The sequence below is a fragment of the Prionailurus bengalensis genome, chromosome C1 (genome assembly GCF_016509475.1).
Source record: "Prionailurus bengalensis isolate Pbe53 chromosome C1, Fcat_Pben_1.1_paternal_pri, whole genome shotgun sequence".
Taxonomy (NCBI): Eukaryota; Metazoa; Chordata; class Mammalia; order Carnivora; family Felidae; genus Prionailurus; species Prionailurus bengalensis.
In genome coordinates this window covers 76,215,774-76,226,056 of record NC_057345.1, presented here as the reverse complement: position 1 = coordinate 76,226,056, position 10,283 = coordinate 76,215,774, and positions in this window count along the sequence as shown.

The following is a 10,283-nucleotide window of genomic DNA, read 5'->3' as shown; positions in this document are numbered from 1 at the left end:
AAGATTCATGAGTGCTGTGAATCAGATACCTATGGGCAGAAAGGAAACCATTTATTCATTCCTTTCTTTTTTCTCTGTTTTTCTTCCCCCATTTAATTGTCCCACATTGTCAGTGAATGAGTCAAATGTTCAATATTTTTTCCCCAGAGACTGCCTTTGGCAAAGCAATGCAGTGTATCATACTGTTTCTAAACTAGTTCATCGTGACATTCTGGGATTTCGATAGGACATCTTTTCTGTGTCAAGCTGTCCTAGGATAGCTCATACCCCTTTGTTCACTTTTGACAAGATAGATGGAAGCCAGGGTTATAACATGGCAGGATGAAAGGGAGAAAGTGGGCAGATGAAGGGTGTATGCATTCGGAGGGGAGTGTGCAGACAGCTGAAGGAGTGGTAAAAGTCGTCTTTGTCTGAATAGTCCATATTCCAGCAAGCCCCCAAAGCTGGAAAAGAATTTAAACAGTGGAGGGCTTGAGGTAGTTATATTCTCTGCCAGTAAGGTCATAAGTAATCACCTTTATTGTGACTCCAAATAGAGTATATTGTGCCAATCACTGTGTGATTTGGAGGAAACCACCCCAAAATACCTCCTCCACCAGCTGGTTGAGTGTTTTATAAGCTCTACGCACATCCTTTCTTTGTGTGAAAGTCCTATCTCTCAAAGTCCTTGAGAAAATGCTATCTCACCTGCAAGGGGCAGGTCAGTTAACAGGATCAGGGATGGTTTATTTAGTCAGAGACAAATGCAATGTAGGAAGTTTGGAATGGGGTGGGAGAGGTAGGTCAGCACCAGCAACTGCTCTCACAGTGGAGAGCTCTGGGAAGGCAAGACCAGCAATAAAAGACACTGGTTTGGGGGAACAAGTGAGGTGAGCCACAGAATAGTGGCAACATGTGCGAACTATGAAATATTGCTCACTGCTTCCCTTCAAATCTCACACAAGATCATCTCTTGTGGGCAGTCTAATGAGAACAATGCAGGGAAGGGAATTCTGGGAAATGTAGTTCGGCTTCTCCAAGTTGACACCTATCAAGCCACCATTCCAGGTCACCTGATTCCATATCCTGTGGCCTTTCCATAACACCATGTTGTCCCTTTCCAAATGGACTTTTAAGTTACTTGTTCAATCTTTGAACCCATGAAAGACATTTTTCCTAGTTCCACCTAGTCTGAGTATTGATACCACAGGCCTAGAGCAGGGCTGGCTAGTGGTTAGGGGGCAACATGCATGAGAAAGACTAGGAGGTTAGCATCTCCTAGAACAGATCCAACAACAGACTAAACTCCAGCTGCAAAGGAAAAGGGTCTCATCTGTGGGGGCGTATGCAGTGGGAGTCAGGCATTTTGCTCTTCGTGTACCTCTAGCCCTGCAATACCCCCTCTCACACAGCCACCCCCCCAGGGCCAGTTAGGCAGTTTCTGTCCTGCACAGAGAGGTCCAAACAATGAGAGGGGGAAGGAAATGGCTGAAATAAGCCCTGCTTCTCTCACCAGGGTCAGGGACGCTTCAGCCTTGAGGAATGAAAAGTTTTCTAATGCATGGGCCTGGAGGAGGCAACTTTTATGGTTTGCACAAAGACACTGGACGTATAGTTGAATCAGTTACCTACAGCTCACACGACTTTTCTTTTTTTCCTTTGGGAGAGCCAAGCCAGGACAGTCTGCTGGACTTCGCAGACTTCCCACAACTAGTTCAGCTCCTGTCCTCCCTGTCTGGAGCTTGGGTGGACCTCCATGTGAGGGAAGGAGCTGAGACGAAGAAACCGAATACTTGCACACTGGTCATTTCAAGGCATCAAGACAATGGGACCTTCATCATGACTTTGAAGAATTTCTGCTTTCCCTTTTGAGGGTCAGCAGAGCATTTCAATAAGAAAACTGAGCTTGAGGGACGCCTGGGTGGCTCTGTCAGTTAAGCGTCAGACTTTGGCTCAGGTCATGATCTCATGTTTCCTGAGTTCAAGCCCCGCATCAGGTTCTGTGCTGACAGCTAGGAGCCTGGAGCCTGCTTCGGATTCTGTGTCTCCCTCTCTCTCTACCCCTCGCCTGCTCACACTCTGTCTCTCTCTCTCTCAAAAAGAAATAAACATTAAAAAAGAAAAAGAAAAAAAAAACTGAGCTCGCTATAGAAGGATTTGGTGTGTGTGTGTGTGTGTGTGTGTGTGTGTTGTAGGAACTGAGGCAATGCAAGTGCATTTTGTTTTGTTTTGTTTAATTTTTTTTAATGTTTATTTATTTTTGAAAGAGAGAGAGTCAGTTGCCCCAATGCAAGTGTATTTTGAAAGAACCAACTTCCCATCAAGATGGAAGGCAGATTGTTGATTGATTTTGGCTTTACATACTCCATGAGCTTGTATAAGGGGAACATGCCTTATTAGGATGCCCTGATATCTACTTAATATCTACTTAAGATGATTCTTTCCTGCTGCCTGTTGCAGCTCAGTTCTGCCTGCTTTAGTACTTCCAAACTTTTGCTCTGATGCCCCTCTGAGCTTCTGCTTTGATCCTCATAGCCTGGTACCCTCCTGGTAATGGTGTTGTGGGGTGGCTAACTGGAGTTGGTTTTTGGACAATTCTTCATATTTTCTTTTTTAAAATGTTATTTATTTTGAGAGAGAGAGAGAGACAGAGACATAGAGCATGAGCAGAGGAGGGACAGAGAGGAAGACACAGAATCCGAAGCAGGCTCCAGGCTCCAAGCTGTCAGTGCAGAACCAACAAGGAGTTAAATAAATCGAAGGGCCACTGTATAAGGATGGTTCATTGTGTCTACACCAGAGAGTCTTTAAAATAATGTACATGTGCACGTTAGCCAGCTGGCGCACCTCTTCTTGACTCTTAGAGCAGAATCTGGTGTGGGCCAACTATACTTCTATAGGCATTATGCAACTATACAGGCATTAAAAACTTCCAGTATTTCACTTGATGCTTAAAAGGAAATATGAGGGGGTGCCTGGCTGGCTCAGTTGGTTAAGCGTCCTACTTCGGCTCATGTCATAAAAAGATAACGAGAAATTTAAAGGTAAAATGTATGATATGGAGAAGATGGGAAATGCTTTGTAGAAAAGTAAAATGAGGAAGGGCTTTAGGTTGTACTGGTGAGGGCCCAGGAAGGGAGGGTGTGACTCTTCTAGATGAAGATCTCCTGAAGACCGATCCATATGACATCTCTTGGGTCACGTAATATTGTTATCTTCATTTTACAGGTGAAGAAACTGAGGCTTAGGATATAAAAACTATCTTGCAAAAATTGATCTATTAGCTATTCATATGGTGGAGTCTCCCAGAAGTATTTGCTGCGGCCTTCTTCCTAGCTGTAGAATGCAAAGCAGTTGTACACAGTTAAGGAATTGTAACATGAGGGATCAGCCAAAGGCATGAGATAGAGAAAAGGTTACATTTCCTATGGCTCCTCTCATCACGATGGCTTAGCCGGCCTGCTTACCCACTCTTCCTCTTTTTTTTTTTTTTTTTAATTAAAAAAAAAATTTTTTTTTCAACGTTTTTATTTATTTTTGGGACAGAGACAGAGCATGAACGGGGGAGGGGCAGAGAGAGAGGGAGACACAGAATCGGAAACAGGCTCCAGGCTCCGAGCCATCAGCCCAGAGCCTGACGCGGGGCTCGAACTCACGGACCGCGAGATCGTGACCTGGCTGAAGTCGGACGCTTAACCGACTGCGCCACCCAGGCGCCCCTAATTTTTTTTTTTAATTTACATCCAAATTAGTTAGCATTTAGTGCAACAATGATTTCAGGAGTAGATTCCTTAATTCCCCTTACCCATTTACCCCATCCCCGCTCCCATAGCCCCTCCAGCAACCTTCTGTTTGTTCTCCATTTTTAACAGTCTCTTATGGTTTGTCCCTTCCCTGTTTTTATATTATTTTTGTTTCCCTTCCCTTATGTTCATCTGTTTTGTCTCTTAAAGTCCTCATAGGAGTGAAGTCATATGATATTTGTTTTTCTCTGCCCAGTCTTCTTCTTGAGCTAGGATCAACCTCTGCATGATGCTAGGCAGGGTTCTGTGGCCATAGAATAGGTTTTAAAAAGAAATTTCAGCCAATTAAAAATTTTGTTTTAGGGGCGCCTGGGTGGCGCAGTCGGTTAAGCGTCCGACTTCAGCCAGGTCACGATCTCGCGGTCCGTGAGTTCGAGCCCCGCGTCAGGCTCTGGGCTGATGGCTCAGAGCCTGGAGCCTGTTTCCGATTCTGTGTATCCCTCTCTCTGCCCCTCCCCCGTTCATGCTCTGTCTCTCTCTGTCCCAAAAATAAATAAACGTTGAAAAAAAAAATTAAAAAAAAAAAAATTTTGTTTTAACATTTATTCATTTTTGAGAGACAGAGAGAGACAGAATGTGAGCAAGGGAGGGGCAGAGAGAGAGGGAGGCACAGAAGCTGAAGCAGGCTCCAGGCTCTGAGCTGTCAGCACAGAGCCTGATGCAGGGCTTGAACCCACGAACCGTGAGATCACGACTTGAGCCGAAGTCAGACGCTTAACTGAAGAATCCACCCAGGTGCCCTTGGCCAATTTTTAAAAGTTATTGGATTGTTTAGAGCAGTTTTAGGTTCACAGCTAAACTAAGCAGAAAGTACAGAGAGTTCCCATATACCCCCTGCCCCACACATGTACAGCCTCCCTGACTGTCCACATCCCACCAGACTTTTTATTTATAAGGTTAACTCCTTCCATGTCTTGCTTCTTTCTTGTGAATTAAATCTGGGCTGCAGATTCAAATCATATCACTCCCCAGATGCTGAGTCCCCCATGCATACCTGGGCTGCCATGTCTGTTGGGGGCTTGCCGCTGTCCCTCATAGATGGAGGTACCAGAGCCTGCAGAGGAGGTCAGAAGGCACACAGGGGACACAGACAGGTGGTCGGGTTCCTGTGTGCTTGCAGGCCCATGAGCCACTGCAGGTCTGATGTCATCCCTGCTTAGTAGCTCAAGTCACCTTCTCCTGTCCAAGGTTATGATTTCGTTTCTAGGAATTTCTCAGCCCTGGATTTCCCCTTTTGCTTTTTAGTTTCTCATCCTAAGTTGGCTCAGCTTGTCCTCCAGACTTGCCTGAAAACTCCTTATTTAATGTTGAGCCTTGAATAAATTCTCATCTGCCACAGAGTGCTGAGTCACAGTGATGTCACAGACTGCAAGCTGCCTTCCAGCCTGGTGGGCTTGCCCTGCGGCTGGCAGGAAGCAGCGGCCAGCCAGACACCCACACCTTCGGGCAGAGCCACTTCTGAGAAGCAGTCGGGGTGGAAATGTGTCATCCGCCAGGCGGGTGGGAGAGAGGCATGAGGGTGGGAGTGACATCATGCCTGCTCCTGCTGGATTTGAGGGGAGGTCATGCTTGAGCTTGACTTTTGAGGGAAAAGGAGTTGAAGTCATTGACCAGCTTTCTTTACTTGAGAGTCAGGGGAGGAGGTCACACTGGGGTTTTTACCTTACTTGAGAGAAGAAACAATGGGATCGTGCTGCATGTCCCTTACTTGGGGTCCAGGAGTGAGGGGAGAGGGTACAGCTAATTAGAGGCTGGGGAAGTTACAGAGCGTCCTAGCCTCCATGTGGTGGTTTGCCTTCCTCCATGAAGAGCTTGCTTATCTCTGGGAAAGAGTCTGAGGGGAGGACACCCTCCTGGGCAGCACAAAGCTTGGCTAATTCTGCTGCTCTGCTCAGGACACCCAGGGCCACGCTAGGACTTTCGTGGGCCCTGCTCCCTTTTTTCCACCATGGGCACTTTCCTTCATTAAAGAAAGAATTAAAAATTATATATATATCATATTATATTATATTATATTATATTATATTATATTATATATTTTTAAAATATTTATATTTGAGAGAGAGAGAGAGAGAGAGAGAGTGAGCAGGGGAGGGCACAGAGAGAGGGAGACACAGAATCAGAAGCAGGCTCCAGGCTCTGAGCTGTCAGCACAGAGCCCCATGTGGGTCTTGAACCCACAAACTGTGAGATCATGACCTGAGCCAAAGTTGGATGCTTAACCGACTGAACCACCCAGGTGCCCCTAAAAATTATAATTTATAACTGTGTCGGTATAAAGATGAATATAATCCAGGCTAGAACCATTATTATATAAGCATTATGATATTCGTTTTCCTTAGAATTTTAAAAGAAATTAAGATTAAAATATTTTTGTGGGCCTCTATTTAAGTAGATAAATTGGCCCTAGGGTCAGGGCTCTCCTCACCTTCAGAAAGGAATCTGCCCCTCTCCCCCACCAAATCCCTTGCCCTCATTTTGCTGATAGGAGATGCCCCAGCGGGGAGTGGACTCACAGAAGCCCACAGAACCGCACCAGCCTCCACGTACAGACAGAAGGCACAGTGAAGAAGCTGGGTGGTCCATCAGGATGCAGGCTTGCTTAAAAGGACTACTTTCAGGGGCGCCTGGGTGGCTCAGTCGGTTGAGCATCCGACTTCAGCTCAGGTCATGATCTCACAGCTTGTGAGTTCAAGCCCCGTGTCGGGCTTGGTGCTGACAGCTCGAAGCCTGGAGCCTGCTTTGGATTCTGTGTCTTCCTCTCTCTCTGCCCCTAACCCACTCGGATTCTGTCTCCGTCTCTCTCAAAAATAAACATTAAAAAAAAAACAAAAACAAAACTTTCAGGTAGTTGTAAGAGCTGAGTTATTCATCCAAGAGGAGATACTAGTCATTTCCTCAGGCAAAGGCAGAGATCAGAGGCATGATTTGGAAACAATGTCACAGGTGACCAACTAGTGCAGAGGAAACAATTTAAGGAAGGAGTGATCACATAAATTATCCACATTCATTTGCTCATCTCATTCAACCAATATTTATTGAACATCATCTATGTGCTAAGCTCTAGGCCTTGGGGATACCGACAAGTTCTGGCTTCCGTGGAGTTTAAATTAATACTATGCACCGTACATTTGAATTCTCCAATGTATCTATTTATAACCACAGGAAAACCGGCAGGGGGTACTTATGAGTCCTGCTGCCCCCTGAGGCAGGATTAGATTTACTAAATTGAGTTCTCCAAAATGTGAAATTGCTCATTCATTTTGCACTGCCTGTGTCCTAGCATCTATTAAATGTAGATGTTTAAAATACACTTAAAAATAATGTAAGTAGATCTGTCCTTGTTTTTCCTTTCATACTGAGACCCAAAAAATCCCCGGTCCCGCCCCACGCAGGCTGGGTCACATAATAGTAACTCTGTGAGAATAATCTGCCGAGACCCATAGTTGCCATTTCTGTCATTGACTAACCTCTACCTCCACTTCTAGGCCCAAACCCCAATATCCACCCAAGTCACTTTGAAAATAGAAGATGGCTTTTTCTTCTTTTCCCTCTAAGTATCTGCCAGAACCAGAGGAGATGAAGAAGTCATTGCTAATTAATGAAGTTTCCAATTGTCAAAACAGAAATCATTCCTGTCACTAAACACAACTAGAAGTGAAATGTGTGAGCAGAATTGCCTAGACAGTTCATCAGCTAATCCCAGAAGAGCTGGGAGATTCAGGAGCAGAGGAAGGTTCCTGCTGTGACACTAAGGTATGAGAAGTGACTGGCAGCGGGGGAGGAATCGCACAGCCAGGAAATGGCTTTTTTTGGAAGAAAAATTACCTGAATCATTTCAACATTGAAAAAAAATGTAAACAAACCTTGGCATGGGGAAATATCCTAAACAAAAAAAGTTAATACATAGACAATAAGGAAAAGTGTGGTACCTATGATAAGGCTTAAATACACAAACAGCAAACCCCAATCCCCTTCCCAAGGACGGAACCACCAGGTCACCCTGCCATTTCTGGACCTTCCACCTGGCCTGAGTGATGAAGTTCACCCCTGACCCTTACTGATGGAGGCTGTGCTCTCTACGGGAGAAATCTATGAGCCTCCAAGACCAGCAAGAGGAGAAGGGAGGATGTAAGGGGGCAGGACTCTCACCCCTCCAGGGAATTATCAGGCAGAGTAGGATATTAGACATTTGTCCAGACTACACAGAGATGTACCAAGCCCTTGGAAGCCACATCGCTGATGCCGACATGTGAGGCTTGGATGGAGTCCACTCTTCCTAGTCTGTATATGTAGTCACCCTCCCTCTCTCCCTCTCTCCCTCTCTCCTTCTCTCCTTCCCTCCCTCCCTCCCTTCTCCCTTCCTTCCTCCTTTCCTTCCTTTCTTCCCTTCCTTCTGTGTAGGAAGTCGTATATACAGAGTATACAGAACATCATTTAATCTGTTTTAGTTGATAATAAAAATCTTTCTGGAATTTCAGATTCACCATTAGGAATTATTTTCATCGGATATGACAAATATTGACGTAGAAAGTCTGGAGACTAGTCTGAATTGGCAAAGCCTTAAGAAATATCCTGAAAGTTGGTTATGAGAAATTCTCAATTTGCAGTCACTTTCTTGAGAGTTTGCATTCTCTCTTAAAAGTCAAAGGCAGAAGAATTTCTGATTAGCTAAAGTTTCTGGTTGTTTAGTCTCTGGTGGAAGCTTTCCTTGCTCTTGTCCTCTCTTCTTTTCTAGATACATCAGGGTTAAAATACTAGGAAGAATTAATGAGGGGAAAATCCCCCTCCTATTTATATAAACCATCCACATATCTGGCTGCAAAATCATCTTCATATACATAATTATCTCTGGTTGAAACATTTTATCTTGATTAATTAAGGCACTTCAGCTGCTCCCAGCAGCAGGAAAGAGTTTCTGGAAAGGACTCCAAAGTCACTTGGCCTTCTTTAACAGCTCTGCTGTCCACAAGTCTAGACTGGCAAATGCTTACCGCCGCTTTATAATTTTTTTATCTCATAGAACAGAAGTGTGGCAGTTACATACTTCAAATTACTTCTGTTATAACTGAACACTACCTACATAATTAAGAACCTCAACCTGAAAAAAATCCTTTTCTTTTTTAAATGTCACAGATTTTCACTGTAGAAAATTATAAAATACAGAGAAACAAAGAAGAGAATAAAGATCACCTATAATCACATGACTAAGTGATCAGTTTCATAATATTTTGGTGAACATCCTTCAAGTATTTTTTCAATCCATATGATTTTTTTAATATTCAACTGAAAGCTTACATTCTAATAGGGATGCTTTTTTTTTGGCCACTAAAAAATATATCACACACATTTTGCCCATGCAGTTAAGTATTCATATGGAATAGGACATTTAATGTCTATGTGGTTCTCAGTTGTGTAGATGTGTTATAATTTATTTAATAAATCTATTGGGAATTCCAATTAGATTGTTGTCATTTTTTTTCACTGTTGTATATAACACAGACATGGACAGCCTTGTGCATAAATCTTTTCAAGAATCCCTAATTACTTCTTTATGGCAAATTCCCAGATATGGAATAGCTCACTGACAGGGCTTAAACATTTTCACGTCTTTTACTAAAAGACTGAAAAATGGATGCATACATTTATTCTCTTAAAGACTTTTAAGACTTTTATCTACATCTTCAACAACATACCATCTTCAAAATAAAGCTTTACTAATTTGGTTGTTGAAAATGGGAATCTCATTTTCATTGAAATGTCTTTGAATACCAGTGAGGTTGAGCACTGTTTTATGCATTTAATTGGCCATTTGTTTGTGGGCTCTGGGGAACGGTCCATCATACCATGTACTCAATTTCCTACTGTGATGGTTATCATTTACTGATTGGTCTGTGGGTAGCTAATTGTTTGTTCTTTTCCACTGTCAGGCCATTTCTAAAGTTGAATTTTATGGCAATGTTTGTTTTACATGCTTCCTTTCTGTCACCTTTTCTACGATGGTCATGGAAAATGAACACATATTAAAAACTGGCCAAATTACTTTGCTTCCAAATTTGCAAGAAATTTTTCTTCTTCTAAGTCTACTCATGTCATTACTCTGTTTTGAAGTTTTGCAGTGGCTCCTTTTCACCTTTAGAATGAAAATGAAACTTACCAGAAAAAAATGACGAAAAAGATCTAGCAGCAGATCTCACCGCTGTTGTGCTGTTCAATACTGTAGCCAGAGTATATCTTCCGCGAAGTGTTCTTATCACACACATAGAATAATAATAAATAAGACGGCAGGAGCAAACCCTTGGAGGCGATGGAGGTGTTTAGGGCATAGATGGTGGTGATGATTTCACAGGTATATACTTACCTCCAAACTTATCAAGTTGTATTGATTCTGTACAATGTTTTGGTATGTTAATCATGATGTGGAGAACAAAGGCAAAAGGAAACGTAGTAAAATTAAATTTCCTTAAAACTTGCAGCCCATCGACAAATACTTGGGACAGG